The following is a 27,834-nucleotide window of genomic DNA, read 5'->3' on the forward strand; positions in this document are numbered from 1 at the left end:
GTTCCAGCTTCCCAGGAGGCTGGGAAGTCAGAGGCAACTTCCACAGATAGCACATGAAGAGAAAGAGAGGAGAGAAAGGAAAAAATACAAAAAACAAACCAGGGGGCAGGACTCTTAGCCCTGCCTTTGTCTTGCTTCACTCACAGATGGAGAGCACAATCAGAAGATTGTCTTTGGGCTTTTTATTGTCCTTGTTTTAAAGATTCTATTTACTTATTTATTTATTTGACAGAGTAGAGGGAGAGCACAAGCAGGGGGAGTCGCAGGCAGAGGGAGAGGGAGAAGCAGGCTCCCCACTGAGCAGAGAACCCTGGCCCCCCACAGGGCTCCATCGGATCCTAGGACCCCAGGATCATGACCTGAGCCTAGGACTTCAGGACCATGACCTGAGATGAAGGCTGTTGCTCAACAGACTGAGCCAGACAGGTGCCCCCACAAGATTGTCTTGAATATGAAATGATGACAAGACATGGGATCAAATGAGTAGGAATGAAAGGTTTCATAAACTATTAAGTTCTATACAGATGTGAGGGAATACCATTATTATTACTACGAATTACAAATTTTCATTTTGCTTCCATGGATCCGATGTATTCAATATTCTCCTTAATGGAGGTACGTGACACACACAGGTTAGACTTGGGGTGTTTGAGGCCCTGAGTGAAGCATCGTGTACACACGCAGTTTGTGTACGAGAGAGAGAGAGAGAGAGAGAGAGAGAGAGAGAAGGAAATGAGAGGGAATGATTAGGTGGAACCCCTTCCCTCAACATTTGTCCCCTGGCAAAATGGGTTATAATGAACAAGAAGAGACTTGAAGTGGAGACCTCATGAATCATATGGCCAGAGAGGTCTGGGAGACAAGTCTTGTTTGTCTCTGTACCCTCGATAGCCAGAACAAGCTGGGGGAAGGAGCTCAAGCATCCAATGTCTGCCCATTTAATGACTGCTGGAAGGAAATGGGGGGGGTGCTCCAAGTCTTCTGCCTTCTTTGCTGCCACTATAGTTCTGATCACGTGCATCTCAGCTTCTTTCAGCGGCAGGAGTCCTGTCCCACCAGCCCAGTCCCCCCAAGTGCTGGTGCATCCTTGCAAGTCTGTAGCAGCGAGTCACCGTACCCCGATGTCTCTGCCACAACAAGAGCCTGGTGTTCAGAGGCCCAACACACAGCCAAGGTCACTCACACTACATATGTCATTACTGTTTGATTCCTCACAAGGCTTTCCAGGCTCTTACAAAGCCTTGGGACCATTCTGAACATCAGTCAACAACACCAACAAAAAAAACGGGGTCATGGATGGAGAAGCACTTTGTGTCCAGCAAAACCCCGCACAAATGTAGGGGATTATTGCACTGTATTCCAAAAAGAACATTCTGACTCTCTGACAGTTGTGGTTATTTAGATTTTGGCAAACAGGAGTTGACTGCATTATAATATATGTGTTGGGGGGGGTGTCTGCACACGTTTGTGTTCAGTGGTAAGACCCATAGATAGAAAGCTACTTGGCCAAATGCATTTAGATCATGCAAAGCCAGTACGGCTAAGTTAATAAGAATTCCCTAGCTCTCTATCTTTTTCAGTACGCTTTTATACAGGTGCTCTCATCAGATTCTCCCCACAACACTATGCCACTGTTAAGTCACTCTGACTTGACTTCAGTAGAATAAAGCACACAGTGAGCTCAGAGGAATCTACTTTTGAGACTTGCAGGCTCCGAGAACTTTGCCTGGGAGAAATTTTCAGGCAGAGAAAAACATGATCTGTATAGGTCCTGGCAGGGCCCTTCAGACACAGGCCAACCTCCCTCCATTCTCTGTCCCCATAGAGCAGCTCTACAATGCCTCCATAATGACCTCCAGACCAAGAAGAAGTTTCTCTTTCAGTCATTCAATCAACAAACATGTTTTGAGTGCTTTCTCATCTGTGCCAGGCCTTCTGCTAGGCCCTGGGGCAATAAAAATGAAGAAGCCCTCATCGCTCATCATTCTCCCCTCACCTCTCAAGCAACGTGTTTTGTGGCATGTTTTTCCCCTTCAAGACTCTCATTGATGTTCGTTTTAGTCTGCTGAGTGAAGCCAGGGCTAACGGTTTTGAATCTAGTCTGGTTGCTTCAATCTCTGATGGGGCAACGAAGGATCCCTTTGGAGAGAGAGGTGCTCAGAACATCCAATGGGGCTCTCGGACATGGAGCACAGGTGTTACAAACTCCAGAAGAGACAGCTTTTTTTTTTTTTTTTTTTTTGTCCACACACTTGAAAAGTCAGGAGAAAAATCATGTGATCAGTGTTGTGTTGGAATAACATTCTCACCTCAGGTTCTGTCAGAGCAGATGCTTTGGATCTGGAAGGCCTCAGTGGTAAGTCCAACTTAGGCTGTCACCATTTTGGGGGGCAGTTAAAGGGCTGTCTTATTGGTCCTCAGTATATGGCCATGTGTTTCCTTGGTGAGAGAACTCTGGTGAGTTAACTAGAACATTTAGGCAGAATGACTTCCCGGACTTGGGAATCTTCTAGTTTAGTCAAAGCTAACTTCCATCTCCTTTCTTGTTTAGCTTCTTGGTGTGGAAAATCTTTCTAACATGAATGAGCCCACTTTCTAAATTGTTAGAGTTCACTGAGTGACTTGATGGGGCCTCTCGTTGTTGACTGGGCATCTTTCAGGGATTTGTCATCAGTGGATCCCAAATCGGTATCTCCAACCCACAAAAGCCTGGGAGAGAGTCTCTGACTTATGTTTGTATTGCATACAGTCTAGTGAAATGTACCTGCATGATGCTGCAGAGGTTAACTGCAACATCAAGTGTTGTTGGCTTTAGCTGGAATTGAATGACCTCAGTGTGACTATCTTGGGATGATCAGAAGTTCTGACATAGCTTTATTTGTATCTGATACATATTAATTTTTTTACTTTTTAAAAGTTTTTCATTTATTTAAGTCATCTTTTTACCCAAAGTGGGGCTTGAATTCATGACCCCAAGATCAAGAGCCCTACGCCCTCCTGACTGAGCTAGCCAGGCACCCCAAATCTGATACACTTTTAAAAGGCAAATTATTACTTGAAAATACATCTCGTTTAAGTAGGTAAGTATTTTGAACACACAGGGTTAAGAGCCCAGACTCTGGAACCAGACTGCCTGGATTCAGATCCTAACTTTATTTTTTTTTAAGATTTTTTAAATTTATTTGACAGACAGAGATCACAAGCAGACAGAGAGGCAGGCAGAGAGAGAGGAGGAAGCAGGCTCCCTGCCAAGCAGAGAGACCCATGTGGGGCTCGATCCCAGGACCCTGGGATCATGACCTGAGCCGGAGGCAAAGCCTTTAACCCACTGAGCCACCCAGGCGCCCCCAGATCCTAACTTTAAAACTTGTTAGCTAGGAATGGACAAACAAACTGTGGTATATCCATACAATGGACTCTTATTCAGCCACAAAAAGGAATGAAGTGCTGATACATGTTACAATGTGGATGAAGCTCAGAAACTTTATGCTGGGACTCCGGGCTGCCACACTTGCTCTCAGGGTCATGAGTTCAAGTTCTCTGTTGGGCGTGGAGCCTACTTAAAAAAATATGCTAAATGAAAGAAGCCAAAACCAAAAAGCCACAGTTCATACGGTTTCACTCATGAAATATCCAGTATAGGTAAATCCATAGAAATAGAAAGGAGATAAGAGGCTGGCAGAGGTGGGAGTAGGGAGGAAAGAGGATCAACTGCTTAATAGGTATGAAGTTTTATTTTGGGGTCATGAAAATATTTTGGATCTAGGTAGAGGCAGTGGTTGCACCGAGTTGTGAATGTACTAAATGATAGTGAATCTTGCACTTTAAAATGGTAGTTTTTAATTTATATTACATGAGTGAATCTGACTTCAATTTTTAAAAAACTTAGTCGTTGAACAACTTTGGGCAAGTCACTGAAACTCTGTGTACTTCAATTTCTTCATCCGTAGAAGGGGGAAACAATAGTACTTACCTTATGAGTACTTCTGAGTACTCATAAGTACTCATGAGTGCTTAAGAGTGTTATGAGATTGTTATGAGTATTAGATGAGTTACTATTTGTAAAATCCTCAGAACAGTTTCTGGTACATACTAAGTAATGTATAACTGTGTTTAATGGGATCTACAAGAGGAAAGACATAGACCCTTGGCAGTAACAAGTTTGGGGATCTCTGGTGAAGATGAAAGTGGAAAAGTGCTCCGTGTATTTCAATGTGTAGCCCAAGAGACCCCTGGTTTCTAATTCCCAGTAGACATTGGAAATTCAGAGTATGAGGTACTATTCAGGAAGACCTATTCAGGAAGACCCTGGGTGGGAGGGTGTCTTGGAATTTGAATTTTAACAAGCTCCTCCCAGTGATTTTTATGTATATTAAAGTTTGAGAAAATTTGGTGTGAGAGTTTAGGTTGAATGTTTGTGGAAGGCAGACATTGTTCTCTGGATTTTTTAAAAGCTTTTATTTACTTATTTGACAGAGAGACAGAGAGAACGAGCAGGGAGAGTGGGAGAGGGAGAAGTAGGCTCCCTGCCAAGCACGGAGCCCAATGCAGGACTCAATCCCAGGACCTTGGGATCATGATCTGAGCCAGAGGCAGACACTCAGTTGACTAAGCCACCCAGGTGCCCTTGTTCTCTGGATTTTTTAAAAAATCAAAACCCCAGGTCTCAACTTATTTTTTGATCATCTTGTGACTTTCTTCCCAATTCTCCCTACAGAGCCCCTAGGACAATTCTTCCTCTAGAGCCGCTTGTAGCTTCATGAGCAAGAACAGACAGACAAGAATACATATAAACACACACACACTCGGAATAAGAATGGTATATTTACCAAGTTATCTATAGTGGCAAAACTACATGCTTCCTCCATTCAGTGAATGTTGGAAGGGCTATGCTGGGTTCTGTGGAGGACACAGTAAAATGTGGCCCTTTCCTTCCAGGTGCTGACAAGTTCTACGAGACAAGATGGCTACTGAAAAAGCTAGGCATCATGTGAGTGGTGGATTTGAGAAGTGGCGTGCATGTGGGGAATGGGGGTTTGGCAAACTGCATGCTGGGCAGTACTTGAGGGGACCCGTGCCCCCATTGAATGCCTACTGTCAATCAGTCTCCAATATTCATGGAGTGCATTGTAGGGGATGCTGCTTTCTATGGCAAAGTGCCTGCCCTCAGATGGGGAAGGAGAACTAAGTCACAGAGCATGGAAAATCACTAAGCGCTAAGCAGTACTTACTGACAGGGCCAAGAATGCAGAGGCAAAAGCATTCAGAGGGAGCTCCGTAGAAGTGGGGCTTGAAGGATTGTCCGGGTGGAAAGGAACTCGAGTGTAGGCACGTGGACAGGAGTGGGCATAGAGATGTGTAAGTTCAGTAGGGTAGCTCAATCCCATGCCAATATCTCTGAGCCTGTACAACATCACCACCACAGCCAGAGGAAGTGGAATGGAGTGAGCACCCACTGAATGCGGGCCACTGAACTGGGTACTAGTCTCAATATTCTTTAGCCTCTTTGGGGGAAGAGATAATAGTTTTGCTGAAAGGTCTTGCTAAATTTTGTTTCATTTTCCTTGCCAAAAATCCACCTTCCTATGTTTGTGTTGTGCTTTGATCACCAGGCTTGAATGAAGCAGGTGCTCCCAAGTTCTGAACTCTAAAAACTCATACTTGGGATGCCTGCCTGGCTCAGTCAGTAGAGCATGTGACTCCTGATCTCAGGTCAGTGAGTTCGAGCCCCACATTGGGCGTGGAGCCTACTTAAAATAAAAATTAAAAAATAAATAAAAATAAAAATTCCTCATGCTTAAAAAAGAACCACCACTATGGGGTATCTACTAGGTGCCAAGCACTGTTTTAAGTGCCTAACATCCCATAATTCATTCGATCTTTGTAACATTTTCTGGAAGTATTTTATTAGCACCCATTTTATAAGAGAAGAATGAGGCTCAGACAGAAATTAAGGGTCTTTTTTGGGAGAGATTTTATTTATTTATTTGACAGAGAGAGAGACAGCGAGAAAGGGAACAGAAGCAGGGGGAGTGGGAGAGGGAGAAGCAGGCTTCCCATAGAGCAGAGAGCCTGATGCAGGGCTCAATCCCAGGGCCCTGGGATCATGACCTGAGCCAAAGGCAGACGCTTAACGACTGAGCCACCCAGGTACCCCAGAAATTAAGGGTCTAAAGTGATATTGCTAGGAAGTGGCAGAGTTAGGATTCAAACCATATCTGTGTAAATTGTGAGGCTGTGTAGGCACTAAATAGGAAGAGAAAGACTAAAGGAGGCTAAAACTTAAAACTGAGTCTTCCACGGGCAAGAAGGGAAGCCAGGTGTGGGCCTCCGTTTCCCGACTATGAAATAAGAGGATTAGATTAGATCATCCTTTCATCCATTCATTTAACAAATAGTTGTAGAAGGCCTACTCCATGTCATGGTGGGGGATGTTGTGGGGAGAGAAAGGAGGCTGTGATACACAGCTGAGAAATCCAAGGAAGTGGAAATCTGGCTGGAGACAGAGGGTAGAAGTGCTTAATAAAGGACCAGCCAAGCTCAGTAGGGGGCAGGGGGAACCCTGAGGAGCATTTAACTTCCATGAGGAGGGAGTCAGGGTCCCCGGGAAAGTGGAATAAAGAACCAGCATGAGTAATGGTTGAGTGGGATTTCAACAAGCCCAGAAGAGCATAGAAAATGCTGAAGGAGCAGTCAAGAAAACGCTTGTCTTGTCAAGGAATGGTGAGAAGGTTGGTTTCTTGAGAACAGAGGCTTTTGAGGGACATGGATGGGAAGGAGGCTGGAACAAGATCAGGGAGGGCCGTGGAAGCTAGGTGAAGTTGATTTTGTTGGCAGTGGGCAGCCATCACCAGTTTTTCCGGAGGGCAGATCATTTCTTGGTTTCTTCCATCTCTAACACTGTCTGTTTGCTTAAAAACTTTGTTAAGTGCCTAGGAGTCTTAGGTAAGTGGGGAGGCTTGACCTTGAGAGGCCTCTGGGGGTGATTTTAGCCCCTACCTCATTTTCCCCCCTTTGGCTATAAAACCCAGAAAGGCTGTTAGTTGTTTACAGAGTTAAGTTTAACCAGACATGTTGTCTCCCCATCTAGACCCAGGGCTCTTAGAGGGCAGAGAATAGGCCTTCCTCAGCATGCAGTGGGCTGTTGGAATGCATTTCCAGCAGCAACCTGCTGCAATAGGTTAGTGCATTTGAGATACATGAAGAGCGAATAGGGGTGATAAATTCTCCCCCCACAACCCCTCCCAGGGCACCAAGGGAAGCATTATAGAGCACCTAACATATGTAACTCATGGTCAACTCTGATGACCTAGTACCAGCCTCACTCTTTCTTTCCTGAATTTGCAAGGCTCTTTCTGTACCCTTCTCTCCCCAGTCTGCTTCCAGCTGCGGTGGCTTAAAATGAGCCCTTTGACGGTCCTGAGACTCTGAGTTCCAGATCTGACTTCACTTTCACCTGACCAGGGGTGGGCGGACTAGGGATGAAGGGACGACCAGAAGCGTCAAATTCGCTTCCTTCTGACACTCCAATGATCTAAGCCACTGAAATTACTGTCATTGTTGCTGTCATCATCGCTGTTACAGGACTGGGCTGTTTTACCAGAAACACAAGGAAGACCTCTGATTTCAGAACAAAGCAGAGAATTGGAACAATTATCTTATGAATTAAGTCGGAGGTTGGTTTGAGGCTCAATTACCCCCATGAGCCTTAAATACCCTATTTTGTCTGGTCAGCTCCAGGAGAACAGAGCCCAGGCCCATGTCACCCCTAGGTCTCTGTGTTAGGGAGGCCGGTGATGCCAATGCTGATAATAGTAACACTGGCATGAGTCCAGCAGTGCACAGTGCACAAAATTCTTTCCCATCCACTATCTCATTTGATGCTCAGGGGTGTGCTTGTGAGAGAGGAAGGATAGGTGCATTGATTTCCCTATTTTAGAATTGGGAGGAAGACCCAAAACACAGTGCCTGGCACTGGGTGGGCCCTACTCGAATGTTAGGGCTTGCTTGAGGTTCCACTGTTAGCCATCAATGAGGCAGAACTAGAATCTGGTTCTTAGAACTCTCCAAACAATCCTTTTTCCATCACACCAAGCCGACTCTCTGAGAGTCCAACCCCAGGCTGGTAGCTGTCATTGATCTAAGAGACAATTATTTAAAAATCTGCATGAAAAGGAACATTTTCCATCTCCATTAAATGGAGATGCTAGACCATGTTGAAAAGAACTCTGGATGTGGGGTCAGGATTACTGGGGTTCAGTCTTGGTTCAGGAACTCACTAGCCATGTGACTTTGAGCAAGCCTTTCGTATATGCTCATAGACTCAGTTGCCTCAATTACAAAATTGAGGATTGTAGTGAGAAAACAAATGAAAGAACACAAGTGAAAGGGCTTTGTAGACATCCTGAGATTGTACAAAGGTATTATTATTTATTATGTTGTTGTTATGGTGGTGGTGGTTCTAGTCTCAAATATAATAATCATTAATCTCTAGTCTTTACAATGTTTCCCACAGCTCTCCCCACCCTGCTCCTTGATTTCCCATCACCTCCTGTAGGGCAGGAAGCGTGGCCCCCAACAGGAAGGGCTCAGACAAGCTAGAGCTTCAGCCAGGAAATAACCATCTTGCCCCAATCTTCATTTCGCCAGATAAACGATGCAGCCAAAGGATGAGATACAGATGAGTGGGGAACAGAGGTGTCCAGAATCCATTTCAGCCTCAAACTGAAGAGCAAAGTAGCCCCAAGGCCCTTAAAAGAAGTGGAAATTTAGTAATTACCAGAAGAATTAAAATCAGTGAAGACAGCAAATTTAAATCAAAGCTGAATTGGTGGGGCCTGCATTATCAGGCCCAACAGAGGTGATCCCTCACACCTTAATAGTGCCTGTAGAATTTGTATGTTGGTTAGTTTAAAGGAATCATTTCAGATTTTCACTTTCCCTTGGTGCAACTTAGGCCGAACATTCTTTAAAGTATGTGTGTGCACGTGTGTGTGTGTGTGTGTGTGTGTGTGTGTGTGTGTGTGTGTGTGGTGGGGGTTGCACAGGAGGGTGGGAATGGCCGGCCAAGTAAGACAGCTAGTGAAGAAGTTCCCAAAGTAAAGTGAAATGGTAAGTGTTACGTCCACATCGCTGGCAGTAGATTTTGAGTCTGGTGAGGACAAGCCAGCGGGGTCACAGAACACCAGGCCTTAGACAACGGCAATGCCACTACTGCTACCTTAGCGGCTTACCTTCATCTGCAATACTCCTCCTTTAAACCAGGTGAGGGAGACATACCAGGCAAGTCTCAGCTGCCATCTCTAAAGTCCTTCCAAATGAGAGAAGACACCCCTTAGCTTAGAGATGGAACCTCTCTGGGCCTGGGACAAAGGAGGGGGGCAGGGAGAGGAGGAGGAGGAAAACAGCAATCCGTCAGGGCTTCCTTCTAGTCCAAATGACCCTCCCGCTTCCTTAGTGTAGATAAATACATAATAAATAATATCAATATATCTGCACACAAAGATTTTCCCCCAAAATTCCTGCTTTTCATTTCACATTCCGTGTTTACAAAGCCCTGAACCCTCCAGGAACTGCTGGGCACCTCCCCTAATACCCTCTAGGCTGAGGCGCTGCCTTTGAAGTCCCAACCGCGGGCTCAGGGTTGGAGCTGCTAAGAAACACCCTAAGACTGAAAGCAAGTCTGCCAGCAGCTTCAGCTCCTTCGCAAGCTGCTCTCCTCCTCGGAGTTAATGTAAAGTCATCAGAGTTCCAGCGTGGACCGCAGGCTTCTCAGCCCTTCAGTCCTGGGGATGGCGGGATGGCCTGGGATGTAAACACATATGAGGATTTATTCCTTTGGCCAGGCGGGGAGTCGTTAGGGTAAAGAGTAAGGGTCAAGGGGGCTCGGTTTGGTGACTGAGGAGCCCGGGGTCCGGGGTGGGGGTGGGGGTGGGGGTGGCGAGCAGAAGCCGAGTTTTTCTCCAGCCAGGTTTTCAGCCCCAAGTCGTGCAGGCTTCCCCCTTTACAGACCTTTCGTTCCCTCTCCTCCTCCCTCAGGCCTCTCGCTCCAGGAACCCCCCCCCCCCCCGCAAAGGTGTCTCCACGCCCAGGCCAGGGGCTGTCCTTTGAAGGCGGCCCAGGGAGTTTGCAGCACGGAAGGTTGTCACGAAGGATGGGCCACCCGGGAGACGCGAGACGAGGCAGCGAGCCCCGGCATTTTCCCTTCCCCAGCACCTGTCCCACTTCGGCGCCGGGGCTGGGGCTGCGCCCGCGGGCGGCCTCGGGGCCCGAGCGCCAGAGCCCTGCACCGAGGTCGCCCGGGTTAGGGAAGTGGGGGGCCAGGGAAGAGGCGGGGCGTCCGGCGGGGGCACACCCCCTCAGGCAAGACCCCACGCCCCCCCATACTCGGAGACTAAACAGAGATACAGAGTCACACATAAAGCACGAGCGAAAACGCTCGCTCTCCGACCCCGAACGCGTTGCTTGCCCCCCCGCCTTCCTGGAGCCGGGGGCTGGCCGGGGAAGGTGGCTCCGTTCTTCCCCCGTGGCCAGTGCGGGGTCTGCGGCTGCCCGGAGAGGTTCCGGCTTCCCCGGGGCTGGCAGGGGGAGCCCCGAGAACTGCAGGCCCGCCCCCCCTTCCTCCTCCTCCTTCCCCTCCTCCCCCACGTGTCCTCCCGGAGCCCAGCGGCCTGATCCCAGCACCCCCCGCCACCTCCCTCCTCCTCTCGCTTCGCCCGCTTCCCCGGCGGCGTGGAGAAGAGCAAAGTTGCGACAGCGGCCGGGGGGCTCTGCCCAGGTGAAGGGGGCGCCGTGGGGGGTGGGGGATGGCGCGGCCCTGCGGCGGGGGCGGAGGGAAGATAAAGAAACTTGCTTTCCGTGGCCCCCACCCCGCGCGGGTTCGGATCTTGCGTGGACCGAGCCCTCGTGGCGAGACGCGGCAACGCCGCTGGGACCGAGGCCGGTACCGGGACCCAGACCCGGACCGCGCGTCTGGGCCGGCTCGGCGGGCGCAGGCAGCGGGCCAGGCCGGCACCCAGGCAAGGGCGGGGTGGGTGGCCGCACACCGGACCGAACCGGAGACTCCGGTGGCCTGGGCGCGGGCCGAACCCGGACCGGGCCGAGTTGGGTGGTGAAGTAGGACGTGGATTCGGGGGCGGGGCGCGGCGGGAGGGGGAAACCAGGCCCCGCCGGACTGGCCTGGGCGTGGGGGCGGGGGGCGAGTTCGGGGCACTTGCTGGGCTCGGGACCGAGCGGTAGGGCGGGGCGGCGCTAGGGGCTGGGCCGGACCCGCGGGGAGAGGGCGAAGGGGGGAGCCGGGGGTGGAGTAGGGGCGTGGAGTTGCGAGCGGGGTCTGGCCTCGGCCGGGGGCGAAGGTAGATCGGCGGGGCCGCCAGCGGAGGGAGGGAGGCCCGCGGCAGCGCGGCGGCAGCGAAGGCCAGCTTCCGCGGAGTTTGTGCCCGGGCTTCCCGGGCTCCGGCCGCCTCACGCGCACAAATGGGGCTAGGGGACTGACTGGTAAGCAACTGCGAGTGTTAGACGGTGTTCGGCGGCGATTCCGGGAAAAGCAAGGAAAGACACCGTCTGCAATTATGCCGCACCCCCCACCCACCTCTTAGCATCTGGATTTTGCTCTCAGGGGGCCGCGGACCCTCCCCGCCACAACCCTTTCACTCTCCTGCACTCCCGCCGCCTCCCCCCTTCCTAGGCCATCTGACTCTCCTAGGGGTTTGTGTTTAGGGGTGGACGACGGCCTGGGGGTGGGGGTGGCGATATACTCTCCCTCCCGCGGCAGCAGCCTAGTTCGTATCTTATTCCTACATGTAGCGTCGCTTTGAGTCTTGTGGACATTGGGGTTTAGATAACCTACCCCCACCCCCACCCCCACCAAGCGATTTGATGGCTTTTAAGGAAAGGGAGGAATCCCTGGATTTCCACGCCTAGAACGAGGTTTGAGGATTGAAATTCACCCCCAGCTCACTTCCACTACCAATCCCTCTTTCCATGTAAGCCATTTCCATGGGGACCCGAACTTTGGGGGGCGGTATTAATTTGCTTCTCTATCTCTACACAGGGTCGTCGTGGCCAAGGATGGCTAGTCTCTGAGGGAAAGTAGCCACCAGTCCAACTCGGGTCGCCCCCACTATTACTTCGGTGAGGGGGGAAACGCTAAAGAGATACTGGTGGGTAGGGACCCAGTATAAAGGAGGGGGCTGGGTAGTCGCCCCTGGAGGGACTCCGTTTCTTGTAAGGTAGGGAGAAGCGAGCCCAGGCTTCTGGGGAGGGGTTCTGGGGAGGGACATGGGGATTGGTGACGACGAGGGGGGGCGGGAAGAAGGGGGGAGTCACACCCTGCCAGCACGGGGCGGAGGGGCTTCCCTCAGGCCCCTGGGAGAAGGGGACTGAATGTGTCTGTTCTGTGCTGCCGGGCAAGGGAGATCTGGGGTCTCTGGATTTGCACACTGGATCGGGCACCAGTGGCCTGAGAAAGTCAGGTCGGGGCATATGGTGGAGAGCCCTGGGGGAAAGAGACAGAAACCCCTGGCCTTGGCGCCCTGATCTTTTCTCTTCCTCAACCTTCCCGTTCGAGGGGCATTGAGGGCTGGGGGCGTGGGGCTCTTGCAGCCCCTAGGATTGAGTGCCTCCGCCTCTCCTGGGAGTCTAGCTTTTTGCCCGGCTTGCTGCAGCCACTGCTGCTGCCTCCCTCTCCGGAATCCGCTCGGTCCTCGCAGCGATCCCCTCCTCCTCCCCTCCCCTCCCAGTGTCACCGGGGCTGCTTGGCTCTGCCCCCTTCGCCGCCGCTTGCTCCCTGCTTTCGTCCCTCCCTCTCTTGCTCGCTCCCTCCCTTCGCCTCCACCTCCCCATTCCTCCCCCCCAGCAGTTGGCATTCTGGGAGTTGTAGTCCCGTGGAGCGGCGGCTGGCGCCGCCCGCGAACCCCGCCGGACTCCACTTCCCGTCGAACCCTGCGACCGGCACCCACTCCGCCAGGCTTCGCTCGCACACACAGACACACACACACACCGCTCTCCCCCTCACTCTTTCGCTTGCCGCGGCTGCTGCCAGTGTGTGGCTCTGTCTCTCCTCCGCTTTGCCGAGCCCTCCCTTCTTCCTCTCAGTTCCTAGAGTCCGACCGCCGCCGCCGCCGAGAGAGAGGAGAAGGAGGTCGGTGGCGATAAGGGGCGGAGGGGGGGGGGCATCAGATCGGGGCAGTATTAGGCGGGTGGCGGCTCAGAGTGGGTAAGAGGGAGCCCGGGTGGCGGCCTGAGCCTCCCCGCGGAGCCGACCCGGGAACAGGTGCGTCTTTTTTTTCTCTCCCCCAACCCCTCCACCCCGTTTGACTCCCCGGCTTTCTCGTATCCCCCCACCCGCTTCTTTCTATCTTAAGCCTTTTCCCGACCGTGTCCGTTCTTCGCCCCGCGGCCGCTGTGTTTGCCCCCCGGGGGCGCCGTCCTCTTCGCGTCCCCGGACGTAGCGCTCCCTGGAGCTCGCTCTGTCCTCGCCCCTCCCTTCGGGACAGCTCCCCTCCACTTCCCACCTTCATACCCCATCCTTGCCCTATCCTACCCCCTCCTCACCCCCTTCTCCCTTAGCCAGGTGAGACTTGTTCTCCACGATCTGAGAGTCTTCTTCCTGGCTGGGCGGGGGTCTCCATGGAAACGGGGGTCTGGTTGATCCTGGGGGGGGAACCATTGGAATTACCCCACTCCTCAGAAAGGGGGGTGGAGGCTATGGTCTTGTTAACTACCTGGCCCTAACACCCCCGCCCCCCCCATGCAAGGATCCAGTGATCCGAAGGGAGGCTGGCCAGGAGGGCAGGGCGAGAAAGGGCTTGTTTTTTGGCGGGGGGGGGGGGGGGGGGTTGGCTGTCCGTGATGAAGTCTTGAAGATACCTGGAGAAAATACCCTCCAACCTCAGAGGGGAGGTGCGACGGTTGCTCCTCTGGGCTGCTTTCTCCCCGGTGTTGGGGTGAGGGAACCGTAGGGTAAGGGGTACCCCTAGGTGGCGGCGGGGCCTGGGTTCGGGAGTGGGAGTGCTGTGATGGGGGCAGGGGCAATTATCCGAGTCCCTGGAAAAAAGGCGGGGGATGACTTCGGAGCGCCCTGGCTCCGCTGCCCTCGCTCTAGGGGCGGGGGCCGCCGGGCCGGGCGCGGCGGGGAGGGGGCTTAAATTGAAGGAGGATGAGATGGGGGCAATTCATACTAGCCCCATCAAGCCAGGGGGAGATCCGGCGTGCAAGCTCTCCACCCGCTCCGCGCCAGGCCTGGAGGCAAGGGGTCTGAGAGCGTAGCCGAGAGGTGGAAGGAGGGAGGCTCCGGTTACGGGGCCGGGTTTCGGAATCAGGGGCAATCCCCCAGCCCTTGAAGGAGGGAGAGGGATGGCTGCGAACCCTAGGGCTCCCCCACCCCGGGTCCTAAGGGGCGTGAGGAACAGACAGCAGGCCCAGCGGAGCTGGATTCGAGCGGATCGCGGCTGGGGAGTGGGGGGGCTTAGTGGTGGGCTTCGGGGGGAGCAGTCCGGCGGCGGGGCGGGCGGGCGGGGCGTGGGGCTCCGGCGGGCGGCGGGGCGGGGCTGGGGCGGCGCTGTTGCCGCCGCCGCCGCTGCTGCTCCTGCTGGGGCCGCCGCAGCCGTTGCTGCCGCCGCCGCCGCCGCTTCTGGGCGGGGAACGGAGGCCAAAGGGAGTCCCGTGCCGGGGCAGAGGGCGCAGGCGGTGCGTGGTGGGGAGGGGGCCGTCCTGGGGGCGGGGGCAGGCGGGGGGTGGAGCCCCCGACGGGGGGCGGTACGAGCCCGGACGACGACGACGAAGAGCCCCGGGGGCCGGTTGCATGGAGGACGAGGTGCTGGGAGAAGGAAGGGGGGGTGGGTCCCGCGACGGGCCTCGTGGGCTTGGCTCCTCGAGGTTCTGCTTCGGGACAGAGCCCTGCAGGGGCGCCCAGAGGCCCGGGAAGGGACAGGGAGGTGAATTGGACGGTGGAGGGGGCCCTTCTCGCCGGGGTCCCGCCGAAGGGAAGGCTGGGCCGAGGGACGTCCGGGATAGGGCTGGGAGGAGCCGACCGCACCTCGGCTGGGGATTTCGTGTTATGGAGGGACGCGAGATTGTTGTAGGGAAAGATGTGGTCGAGGGGAAAGGCGAGAGGGAAGCACACTGCAAACCCGGGAGGCCACCAGCCCAGGCCAGTGGAGGTGCCCTTCTATTCCGCCCGCACCTTCCCCCTCCCCCAGTGCAAGCACTATGTTTTTGTTTTATTGTTTTGAAATTTTCAGTGTTGGCTGTAGGAAGCTGTCGATGTGGTGATATTTATTCATTCTTGATGTCTCCTAGAGTAGACAGTAAGGACAGGCGTCGCTTGGCCAGGACTCGTCTAGCTCAGGGTTTAGGGGCTCTTTACGCGAAAGTGGGAAGGGGGCCTGCTAACTTAGAGCGACAGCTGAATACTCTCAAGGCAGTTTGGAGGTCGTCCCCATAGACAGAGGTGGAGTATAATTGCAAAAATCTTTGGTGAGATTTCTGTGGGTACAGTTGTAGGTTAGAGTTATTCTGGTTGGCCGCATGGCTCTTTCAGCTTAGAAGGCTGTTTCTCAAAGTCATGCTGCTGAAACGTTGGTGAAATGAACAAGGGAAGCATTTGGTGTTGGAAGTGGATTAGGTTTATAATAAAGTTGCAAGGTTGGAAGGGACTTTAAAGGTCATCTTGTTCTCCGTTTACCTGACCTGTCCTTAAATGTTGGGATAGTGGGAGCTTTATTTTGGGGGAGAGGGAGCAGGGTTTAGGGGTACTCAAATTAGACGGCAATGTCACCATGTGGTACTGAAGAGGACAGCACACAAGAAAGAAATTTGGAGGATTCCACTGGGGATTAAATGGGATAACCCAATCCCCAAAATCACCCAGAGCCTCCAAATAGAAGCAAAAGTTTGTGGAGGAATCTGTACAATTTTGATGGAGAGGCAAAGTTAGTAAGAAGGACTGGGGGAGCTAGGAGGAGCAGGGGACTTGGTGACTCAAGTTAAGAGAATCTGAAGGTTGATAGAGTTTAGGAGGGACATGGTCATTTTGAGTAAGCCATGTGGCTGTTGATAGGCAGACTCATCTTTTGATAAGGCAGCTGGGCAGCTGCCTTTGGGATAGATGGGGAGGACAAGGGGCCCAGGCCATCAGACACAGAGCCTTACTCAAACTGACTTTAAGAGGGCTGACCCTGTTACCAGCTACACAGCAAGGGTAGGGTTCTTTTTGTTCTGGCTCTTGAGAGTCATTGATGGAGGAAGGGGTTAAGGAGGACTGTTTCTTTAGGATAGGCCGTAAGAAAAAGACAGCAAATTATTGGGATAGGGCAGAGGAAAGCTAAGTCCCTGGCAAGTTCTTTTGTTGGAGTCTGGATTGGGCAGAGTGCAGGGGAGTTCCACGGGAAATGGTGGCAGCACCAAGGGCACTCAAAGATCTGGCTGTTTTGATTACTCAGAGCTGGTAGAGCATAGACTACCAGTGGCCTAGACTTTTTTTTTTTGGTGGGGGAAGCAAAAGGGTTTCTTCCAGGGGTCTGTTTGCTTTATTCATGCTATAGTTCACTACATATGAAAGAAGTGTTTAGTACAGGTGGCAGAGAATCTCACATGATGAGTCTGGATTATGGGTTTCAGAGAGGGGCTTCATTTAGGAGAACAGAATTATGGGAGAAAAGGACTTGAATACTAGAAAGAAGGAAGGCAAAAAGAAAAGTCAGGAAGAGGGTCGTTTAGGCAGTGAATGGGGAAGAAAAGTGATCATCACTGGTTACACATCAGGGCCAACTAAGGAAAAAGTGGAACCCTGAAATTTCCAGGCTAAGTTTTTCCGAAGTCAACTTTGAAGAACCTTTAAGGCTCTTTATGCTTTCATGCTAGAATCATTATGGTTGGTGTGAGAGAGAGGACTCTCTTGGGTAAAAACAGGGTTGTAGAGAAACGGGCATGTAGGAAGGAATATATATATATTTACTCATAGGGAAATAGAGAATTTAGAGATAGTATATAGGCTAAAAAATGCAGAATGTGAAAGGGGGCAGAATAAGGAACCAAAGGGAGAAGGTGTTTACTCACATGTCATGTGGAGTAAGTGTCAGGGAAGGTAAAAAGTTACCTTTGATAACTGTTGTCCTGGGAGGGCCCAAGCAGCAGAGGTTAGCTGAGATCCAGGGCTTACAAGTCTAAGCATTAGTTAAAAAATTCAGACTAAAATAAGCATACTGGATGGTGGAAGCAATTCACCGATGTAAGTAGAATGGCCTTGAAAGAAGTTGAAAGTAGGAATACACCAGTTTTTCCAGTCTGCAAGTGGAAGGAATCCTAGATATAGGGAGGTGAATTATAGAAATTCCAGAGTGAAACAGGAGAAAAGAACAGTGGCCTTAGAGCCTTGGGCCAGAATTGGAGGGTGGGGTGGGCGCATGGAGGAGAGGCGCTAATCAGGGGTTGGGCATCTGGACTGGTTCATTGATTCTAGGCTGAGCTCAATTTGAGATGGAATAGAATGGCCACAGTGGGGTAGAGAGCTGTTTTCCAGCATCAGCCAGCATCTGGGATGGAGAGAGGAGGAGTTCATGGTTAAGCTGGGTGGGAAAATGAACACTAACTAGAGTGGAACAGAGAGCCCTGGGGAAAGTGAGCATTGTTGGGATACAGCAGATGGGAAGGGGGACAAGCCACTTATGATTACGTAAGGAGGGAAGGAGGACCCTAGACCTTTGAGTTTTTAGAAGGAAAGGAAATTTCTTAATGCTGGAGTTCCAGTTAGGCATGAGTCTATGCTTGCCAGAAGGTTTAGTGCCAGGGTGGCCAAAGAGGGAGGTAATAGGTAATCTGCCTTTCAGCCACTAGGATGCTAGTACAGTATTTTACATAATCTCACATACTAACTAGGATTTCTTAATGCCCGTTTTTGAATGGTTATCCTGAAAGTAATGTAGGAACTGTTCTCTTTCTAAATCATACCCTTTCCTACTGTTCATAACTTGAAAGCAGTCTTTCATGATGAAAACTTTCTTTGGTGAACTGAAGTTGAATTCTGGTCAAGAGTAAAATTTAACTCTGCTTCTATCCCCGTAATTCAAATATGCTGTTCTGTTTCCCTCTTTTTCTTTTTCAAGCTGAAGCCACCCTTTCCCCATAAAACATTTAAAAATGGATAATTGTTTAAAAAGTGGCTGCAGGCTGCATGTCAAGGTCATATTTTCCCTGGTCAGTGAATTGTGATGAATTTGAAGAGCGATGATTTATTATTTGTAAGATGTGGTAATTTTCAGATTTATTCTTTGAGGGTATGTGAGGCAGGATACGTCTTCATTTGGATTTTAAGAAGATCTTAAGTTAAGCGTCCATGAAAAATTGAGAGTACTGAGGGGCAGCAGAGCTTTGTGTTTCAGGCTTCTTTACTGATTTTCGGCTAAGAAACAAAATTTGGTTACCTCATTGCTAAGGTATGCCCAGAAATCTTAGTGTTGGTGCCATGTAAGGGTACAGTCAAGTTTTGTTACAATTTTGGTGTCCGGGGACAAGGAAAACAAGCAGACTTCCATTTTTCCAAGTTCTGTGGACTGTAGAGAAGTTTATTGTATGTGACCCTGATCCCCGGGACAAGTCAGTGCACTCTCCACCTGGATCCATGAGGTGCTGAGGTGTCTTGTGATGATGAAGCTTTACTCAGTTTAAGTTGGTCGCACCTTGTAGACGTTAGTGTCTTGCAGTGGTTCTTAAACTTTCGCATGTCTCAGAATTACCTGGAGGGCTTTGGAGACATACTGCCTTAAGTCAGAGTCCTTGATTTTCTACTTCCTAGCTGCGTCACAGGAAGCAACTCACTCAACTCTCTTGAACCTCAGTTTTCTCCTCTCTAAAATGGAGAGGAAAACCCCAGTCTCCCGGGACTATGAAGATTGCACAGGATAATAGCGACGTGGCAGACCAGGTCCATAGCAGGAGCCCAATAAATGACATCTGTTACTATATTATAATCTAGTTTTTCTTATTCCATTGAGTCCTGTGACCTTTTATATGACTCTGTGGTAAACATGGTGGCAGAACTAAAACTATCAATGGCTCCTGAGCGCTCCCTGTGTATCTTGATTCTCTGTGCTCTTTCTCCATATTCCTGTTGTATTAGTACATATTTAGCCTGTACAATGTGGTAGGAAGAAATAGCTTGGCTCATCACTCCCTTATTGCACCCACCTTTAAGGTGGAAGTGGCAGCTTCTTTAACAGCTGTGCTGTAACAGTGCTCAGTATTTTAGGGCAGGAACTGAAGACTGTATATCCAGTTGAAACTTCAGGGGACATTTTGGGCCATGCTTAAAAAATGACCCAAGCCTAGTTTACTGGGGTGACATTTTAAAAAACCATTGCTTTCTGAAAAGGGCTGCTGTATTTAATTACAACTGGTTGGGCTTTCCAGATGTCTCTGACATCTGGAAGTTCTACGAAGGGTGGGAGATAGAGCCTGAGTCTTGTATGGCTCTATGACAAGGATGTTCATCAGCAACTGGATGGGAGAAAACATGTTTTGAATAGCTCAGGTATCATCAAACCAAACTTCTGAACACTAAAAAAAAGAGATGGACTGTAAAATAGAGATTCTTTCTGCAGCCAGAGTGGACTTTGGTGCCAACAGTCAGCTGTGCCAATATAGGGAGAGAGCGATAGCAGGCCAATTTAAAACAGCAGATCAGTTAACAAATTAATAATTTCTTTTTGGCTTGGAAATGCGGTATTATTCTCTACCTGCCCCCCTACCCAGCAGATTCACCTTCCGATTTATATTCTGCTTAGGGAGACATTAAAATGAGTTGTCCCTGAGTACACATCTACCGTAAGTGGCAGAAGGCAGTCCATAAGTTGGCTGGGTTTAAAAATTAGCTGTGGCTAAACCATGCTCAGATAATTGGAAGTTGACTTTATCGTTTTGCCCTGGCCCAGTTTTATTTCTGTGATTGTCTTTGTTGTGGAAGCAAGGAAAAGAAAGAAGAGGAAGTTTAGGAGAGAGCAAGGAAAGTAAAAGGCATCCGCAGACCAGGGCTTTTTACATGGGATTCTTGGTTTCCATATGACCTCGCGAGAATTTTCAGTTTTCCCCAGTAGTTCAGCAAGTATTTACTGCTCACATATTGTATTCCTTGTATCATGCTAGACAGTATTGGGAGTGGCTATTAAAAGAAGCAGAAAATACTCTTTCTGACCTTGGGGAACGTATAGACAGGTAGGGAGGTTGAGTTAGTACTGGGAGTTTGAAACTCTGTGAGGCAACACATTATATACATATACTATATATTATATGTACACTATGATGAGTATATATATATGTGTGTGTATATATATATACACACTATGTATGTATATGTATATATTTATATATATGAGTAATTTATACAAAGTGAGTTGAGCCTGTAGTCTGGAGAGAGTGGAAAAAAAAGTCTGATAATGGCCTTTCCAAATATTTGTGTGAGAGGTCCAGGAGACTTAAAAAAAAAAAAAAAAGGTAAAAGTTCGGTGAGGAGGAATCCTTTTTAGATGAAAAAATCCTTATCATGAATGCCGTGTACTGAAATGGAGACGCCTGAGGGCCACTGCCACAGTGCATGGCATGGAAGACACACAAGCATCACAAAAGGGATTCAGGTCTCAGATTGCAATGATTCAACTTTGGAGTGTGAAAGACACACCAGATATTCATATGGTTCTGCTGAAGACCAAGACTGAGGAAAGCCAACTCTTCATTTTGATCTAGGAGAAATGAGAAGCGCTAAAAAGCAAACCAAAAATGACCCTAGTAACTTAGCGTGCCATTTTGAGGTGACTTTGCATTTGGCAAGGACTGATTAATTTCATGGCGATTGCTTAGGTTTTCTAGATATCGGTGATATCTAGAAATTGTATAAAATCTTGTGGCTAGATCCTAGGTCTAGCATAAAGCTATGATGAGGTGTTTTCCTTAAATGCAGTAAAATTACTTCCTTACAGCAGGAGATGGAAGTAGTACTTGAATAACAGGGAAAATGTATGGCAGTGGGTAGAAAAGCTAAACAAACTGGTCATATGAAAATGTGAGTGAGATTCAAACTTCTGCGTTTTTGCCTCCTTCATTGTTGGAATTGATTATCTTTGTTCCCTTTATGGCTTTTCTGCTATTCTCAATTTTATTATTTTTTTTTAAGTAAGCTGTATGCCCAATTTGGGATTTGAACTTATGACCCCGAGTCCAGTTTAAGGAGGTCTCTCTGACCGAGACAGCCAGGCGCTTCCTGTTCTCGACTTTAAGTAGGGACTCATTGATGCCCATTTTGCAGATGACACAGTAAATGAATGTAATGAGGTACCTGAGATGGCTGGCAAACCCAGTCTCCCCACTCCCAACACACACACACAGAGTTTAGGCTGTGGATAGTAGACTATATCACTCTTCAAGGGTGTTGCTACTATGTGACTAGACAGATTTTGATTTTGGCAGTTTTTAAACATCAAATTTTCTCGGAATGAGTGGGGATCCAGCACTAGTGAGGAGATTGGGAAAGGGTATGGTTTGGATTAGAGAGGGCTGGGGTGGTCATAGCGAAGAGCTAGCTCCAGGGAGATCGCAAGCCCTGGCCACTCCGTTGAGATGAACGTCTAGCCTCCCAAGGTGACTACTTTGGAGGTAACTACATTCATTTGAATGCGTAGCTCTCATGTGTTTAACAGATAGTTAAAATCCTTTTGTATCCAGTCTCATAAATGTTTATAGGCCTGGTTTTTAAACATGGAGGTACCAAGGAGTCTATGACGGTGTCCACACTATAGCCATGTGTGGGTAACTACTTAGTTTTCTCAGTAAACAGAGGAATTAAATGTATCTGGGAAGAGGATGTAGTGTCTCCTATAAGACTTATCCCTTGGGGTAGAACCAAAAGAAATATTTGGGTAGAAAAAAACGCCAGGGGAACTAGAAGGTGCTACGGTAGATTAGTCAGGCAGAAGGCTGGGATGAACGGTGCAGAGGGCCCCTTCCTCCTTTCAGTTGCCCAGCAGATTCTTTCCAGTTGATTGTGTGTGTGTGTGCATGCGCACGTGTGTGTGTGTGGGTGTGGTGGTGTATAGTGGTAAAGGAACCCTTTTGCATGAAGGGGGCAAAATAAAGTGATTGGGGCATGGATAGGGACACCTGAGTTTCAGGGAATGATAGTTGGTTAATGGCAGGGGAAGGTGAAGGGTTGTAGATATTAGGAAGACTGCGGAGAATATTAGAATACCTTCATATGGGAAATCGTTAAATTAGGATAATTTACACTGGGAGAACTTCCTCATTAGGGGTTGAGGTTTGGTATATATGATTAAGTAGGGAAAACAGGACCGTTAGTCTCCTGTTGAGTCCACATGGAAGAAGGCAGAGCGGCAGGGAGGGTAAGGTCTGTGGCCAAGGTTCCATATCTAAAGCCAGGTAAAGTCATCCTTGTTGGGTACATGTACACTTTCCTATTGAAAACACTGATTTTGAGACATTTGACCTCTCTCTAAAGGCACTTCGGTGACTAGGTGGAAGTCCTGACCTCGTCCTTTCAGCCCCAGGATTTAAATGTCAGTGGTCTCTTGGATCCCCTTGGGGGTGTCTTAAATGCTGCTTTTCCCAAAGTGGGGTGATGGGCTGGCCTCTCCTTTGATTCTGTAATGTTTGAATGTGAATGTCTCTGTCTTATGGGAGCTTTACCCAGAGCACTGAATTTCTGTTGGAGCAATAGGTCCCAAAGTTGGTTTTCTTTACACATTAGTCATCGCTGACCCAACCCTCCTTCTTAAACTGTCTACTAGCCACGCCTATTCTCTTGAGGACAGAGATTCAGGGCCAGGCTTCAAGAAGAATATTTTCCGGCTCTTTCATTTTTTAAAGTCATAATTGCTTCCAGGTCACCAGACAATGTGAACCAAAAGAAGCCTGGGGGAGTACCACCAGATTTAGTTTAACTGAGACCTTCTTAATCTTGACTTTCTAATTTACTGGCTGGATAGTAAGAGTCCAACCATGAATAAATGGACAGGTTTCATGCTACGCTTAAAGGGCCTAGTTGTATTCCATATGTCGCCAGTGCCTGTTGTTCTGCATGTGGGGGGGTCTTTGGCCCCAGTGGAAGCTACGTGATTCTGGGGAACCCGTTCACAGGATAAACACCCTGGCCAGCCATGTTCAAGGTTAACGTTTTACCAAGGCAAAGACATTTTGTCAGAGAGGTGCTGTATTATCTCCTTTTGTGTCCTTCCCTTCCTCATACGCATGACGACCATACTTTTGCTTGTAGTTGTTGTGAAATCTGCTTGTTTTGGCATCTTCATTTCAAAACAAAACAAAAACTGTCTACCCAATCGGTAAAATCTCCTTTGAGCTTTTAGTGCTGCCCGTCCCTTATTACCAGCTCCCCCTAACCCTGACTTGGATTATAATTCGATGTTCTTCCCCTTTTGATAACATATTCTCTCAAAACTTTTCTAAAATGTCTGTACTCAGTGCTTCCCCACAGTGTTTCAGTTTGGCCTGCGATGGTGAAATATTTCAGGTTCCCCTATTTCGTTTTTTCTCTTTTGGTTGTTATATTCTGTGGGCTTCTCTTTTATGCCTTTCACACCTGCCCTTGTCTTCTAGCAGTTACTTCTTTTCTTTTGGATTTTTGGGGGAAAAGATCTCTGCTTCATTATGGTTTGTCTTCTGCTCTCTGCTCACCCTCAGCTTAGCTGCTATTTTCACCATTTTAAAGTTATTGCTCTCCTGTTAGTCCATTTTCTTGTTGGTTTCCCCTGGTTTGTAGTGTGCTGATTATGTCTGCCTGCCTGCTCCCTGCTTGCTGGATTCATGCCCTTGGATCTTGGTCAATCCCTCTACTTAAGTGTGTGTACATGTGCCTGCTAAATTGAAGCGTTGTATTTCTTTACTTTTTGCAGCCTGTGCTGATCACTGCATTGGGCTGGTGGAGCATGTGCTCTCCTTTGTTCTCACTGAGTTGGACGTGTCTTTCAAGTTTTTTCCCCCAAAGTGGGGATAGCTCACAGTGGTCCCGCTGCCTTCCAGGCAGTGACCAGTATTTGATTCTGGGGCCATGCAGCTGTTCGTTTCTTAACAATTACATGGTTGTGATATCTGGGAAAATCCTTTGAGGTATTTCGTATGCTTGTGCCCATGTTTCCTGGGTCACTCGGGATTACCAGGTTTCTTCGAAGTTCCTTTTGGGAACTTTGCCATCAGCCTTTGATGTGATGGTTCCCATCAGAGAGAGCAAGAGAGAGACTAAGAAAGGACAGCACGTGTGAGTACAGGCTCTGTGAGCAGAAGCAAGTGGGCACACGAGAGTGTGCACACCAGCAGAACCTACCAAGTGTGGTGTATCTGGAAGGTTTTTCCTTTCTGCTCACCTCTCCTGAGAAGGAGCATACAGTGGAGTGGTTGTTAATTTGATTGGACGTGATGGTGAGGAAACAAAACACTGGACCAGAATCTCCAGGGCTGGGACTTAGGAATCTGTGTCTTGAACAAGCTTGTTGGTGATCCTGGTTTGGGAGACATTGGTGTATATTGGCCATCTTGACTCCTCCTGTCCTGGTTGGACACTGACACCATCACTGACTCTTTGGAAGTTCCCTTTGCTTACTCTCTGGCTCAAGAGGACCAGTCCTGCCTTCCTGCGTAGACCACTTAGCTCAGGGCACTCTTGTCTGTGATATCTACCTCTCCTCTTCCCTCCTCTGCAAAGGCTACTGTTAATAGCAGCAGTGAGCTCTCCATAGGAAGAGAGGCTGCTCTGAGAAATTCCTAATGGAAGAGTGGGAAGCCAAGGTGAAGCAAATATTCTATCTTCAGGATCTTATGAAAGTGGGGTGCCTCCAGGTAGTCCTAAAATGTGTGGTATTGTCTGGTAATTATTTTGGTTTTTACTTGGTTTTCTTTTTATTGTTGTTGTTATTGTGGTTTGGGGGGGGGTCTAAAAACTCCTTTATCTAGGTGGTGATATTTTCTATGTTCTGTTTTCACATGCCAGGGTTCATTTTCCCCCGCCTCTGATTTCTGTCCAAGGAACTACAAACAACTAATCCCCTCTAAATAGAACAAAAATCAGCCCAAGAGTGAAAAACCGATGGTTACTGACTTATATCTGCTGCCTACAAGTATTCAGATAGGCACTAAAACTTAAACTTTGTGTTAAAATTCATCTTATGCAAGTATGACCCCCTTTATTGCTTGACTCTTCCAACGCTTCATACAGAGAAAATATTTTTTAAAGTACCTGGTGTATTGGTCAACAGGCTGAGCTGGTGTTGCGTAGTGTTGTGTTTTTTGTTTTTTGTTTTTAAGTAGGCTCCACACTTGTGGAGCCCAGTGCAGGCTCGAACTCATGACTGTGTGATCAAGACCTGAGCTGAGATCAAGAATCTGACATTTAACCAACTGAGCCACCCAGGTGCCCCTGAGCTGTTGTTTCTTGAACTGGGATATTCCAAGATATTCTAAGAAAAAATCAAAACTTGAGGATGCTTAGGGACGGGATGGGATCCTGGTGAATTGACTGGAAGCAGACAGTCAGTCCATTTGTCTTACCCCTTGCTAAAATCTTTCTAAAATTATGTATTAACCCGCATAACTGTTTTAGGAATGTTAAGGATAATTTTCAGAAAAAGGTAAGATCATGAGGCTCATACAGTTATAAAAATGAACATGCGTTAAAGATTTTATTTTACTCGTTAATCATAAGGGAACCAGACAGATGTTAGAGCTGGTTCAAAGAAAAAGTCCAAAAGCACAAATTTATATGGAGTAAAGGAATTGAAATGGAGGCAAAACTGGTTTTTCCCACAATGGGGAGGGAAGTCAGTCCAAACTCTATGGGACAAGACAGAGTTTGCATATCCATCAGTTACCTGCAATTTACAGAGGTGCAAACTAGCTCAGAGACAATGAAATATACTGGAATGGGGCAGCTATGCAGGGTGTGCTGTGAGCAATGCGTGGTGCTTTGAGGGAAAGTACAGCATTCTTTTCTGTAGTAACTAAGCCTGGTGGACCCTTCTGGGGGGGAGTTGATTTTGCTTCTTGTAATTTCTCAGGGTCATCACCTCAATTTCTCATCCAGGGTTCAGTTCCATGTAACACTCATTTACTGAGTACTTACCATCTGTAAGACATTGTGGAAGAACCAGAGACAGAAAAGATGGTATTTCTTACCTTAAGTAGTTTGACTGGTCAGGGAGACAGACATGCCACACCCCCTGCTAAGGACACTGCAGGGAAGATAAGAATCGGTGCCTGTGCCTGGGAGAGGTAAGGATGAAACGTTTGAGGAGAAGAAAGAGTTGAGGAGAGGGAAGAGTTAACCGATCAGGGACTGAGGCTGGGGAGATGACATGATGACATTTAAGCCAGACTTTGAGGGGTGACAGAGAAAGGAGGAGAGGCACAGGAGAGGCCATTTCAGGGTGAGGAAACAGCAAACTCCTAAAACTGGATGATCTGCTCAGGGAAGGGTCAGAAGCTGGGATGGCAGAGGCCACAGGGAAATAGCAAGATGTGGCCAAAGAGGAGGCCAGAGGAGGTCTGAGGCCAGGTCAGGGAGGGCCTGGAAGGCTGTGCTAAGAAATTCGGGCTTGATTCTGAAGACAGGAAAGCTACTGAAAGCTTTTGAGGGGGGAGGGGGCTGATGTGATCGAATTGGTGCTTTAGAAGATGAATTGATTATAAAATCAAGAAATTGGAGGCAGAGGGACCAGTTAAGAGGCTATTGTAATATTCTGGGTGAGAGATGATGAGGGCCTGCATCAGGGTGGTGGCAAGAAGGGCAGAAGGAGAGGATGGAGATGGCATTATTAAGGCTTGACTCCCGATTGGCTGTGGGCGGAGATGGTGGGGGGGAGAGAAGGAGTTGAAGACGACATTGCTGCTGAAATGTCCAGGCTGGGGGATAGTGGTGCCATTAACTAAGCTAGGAAACATGCTGGGTGTGGGGGGTGGGGAGCAGGTTTATGGGAACAGATAATGAGTTCGGTTTGAGACACATTGAGTTTGAGGGGTTCGGAGGATGTCCAATTAACAGCGAGTTGCTGGCAGCTAGAAATTCTGGTCTGGGTCTAAGGAGAGAGGTCAGGGCTAGAGATACAGATTTGGGAGTCTTTGGTGCAGGAAGGGGAGAGTTGCAACTGGGGGAGCTCTGGAGCTGGAAAGAAGGAGGGGCAGGATTCACAAGCCCCCTCTACCCACACAGCTGAGAGAGGTGGGGTGGGGGAGAGCCGAAGAGAGCCGGACTGAGCTAGAGAGAAAGAAAGAGACAGAAGGAGGACAAGAGAGACAGAGGGAGACAGAAAGACAAGAGAGGGAGAGGGAAGGCTGAGGCAAGGACAGAGTAGAGGGGAGGGAGAAACAAGGGGAAGGTAGAAGGGAAGGTGGGGAGGTGAGGGAAGAGAGAAGGGAGCCTGAGAGAAACCAAGGATGAGGAAAGAAAGGGGGAAGGGGAGGAAGGTGGGGGAGCGCAGACTGTGCCAAGAGAGATGGGAGAGAGGGAGAAGAGAAACAAGGAAGAGGGGAGGAGAGAGACAGCTGGGAGAGTTAGAGAGGGAAGAGGGAGGTGGAGAGGAGTAATAGAGAAATAGGAATAGGAAAGAGAAGTTGAGAGAAAGAGAAATAGGAAAGAGAAATTGAGAGAGAAGGTGAAAGGGAAAGAGAGCAAGAGAGAGATGGGGGTAGGGAGGAAAAAAGGCAAGGTGAAGAGATGGGGGCTGGCAGAGGTGAGGAGAGACAAAGCAAGACCAGGGCTAGGGTTCTGGGGTAGGTGGAGAGAGCGTGGGCCCTGGAGAAGCAAGGAGACACTGGCTCAGGAAAGCT

At 49.1% G+C, this 27,834-nt stretch overlaps 1 protein-coding gene across 10 annotated transcripts in view; it reads left to right on the plus strand.

The window, feature by feature from the left end:
- Positions 1-10,709: 10,709 nt before the first annotated feature.
- The window catches only part of BCORL1 (BCL6 corepressor like 1), a 62,870-nt gene continuing 45,745 nt past the window's right edge, over positions 10,710-27,834 (plus strand). For 4 of the 10 annotated variants that reach the window (XM_045994598.1, XM_045994597.1, XM_045994606.1 and 1 more), the window contains exons 1-2: positions 11,345-11,496; positions 12,053-12,132. The gene's annotated coding sequence lies outside the window, so the exon portion shown is untranslated. Of the gene's footprint in view, positions 10,778-11,343; positions 11,497-12,052; positions 12,133-13,003; positions 13,142-13,225; positions 13,274-24,731; positions 24,853-27,834 lie in introns of those variants that run through there. The other 6 variants (XM_045994600.1, XM_045994603.1, XM_045994601.1 and 3 more) reach the window with 6 other exon arrangements.

The sequence above is a fragment of the Meles meles genome, chromosome X (assembly GCF_922984935.1).
Source record: "Meles meles chromosome X, mMelMel3.1 paternal haplotype, whole genome shotgun sequence".
In the NCBI taxonomy this organism is placed as follows: domain Eukaryota; kingdom Metazoa; phylum Chordata; class Mammalia; order Carnivora; family Mustelidae; genus Meles; species Meles meles.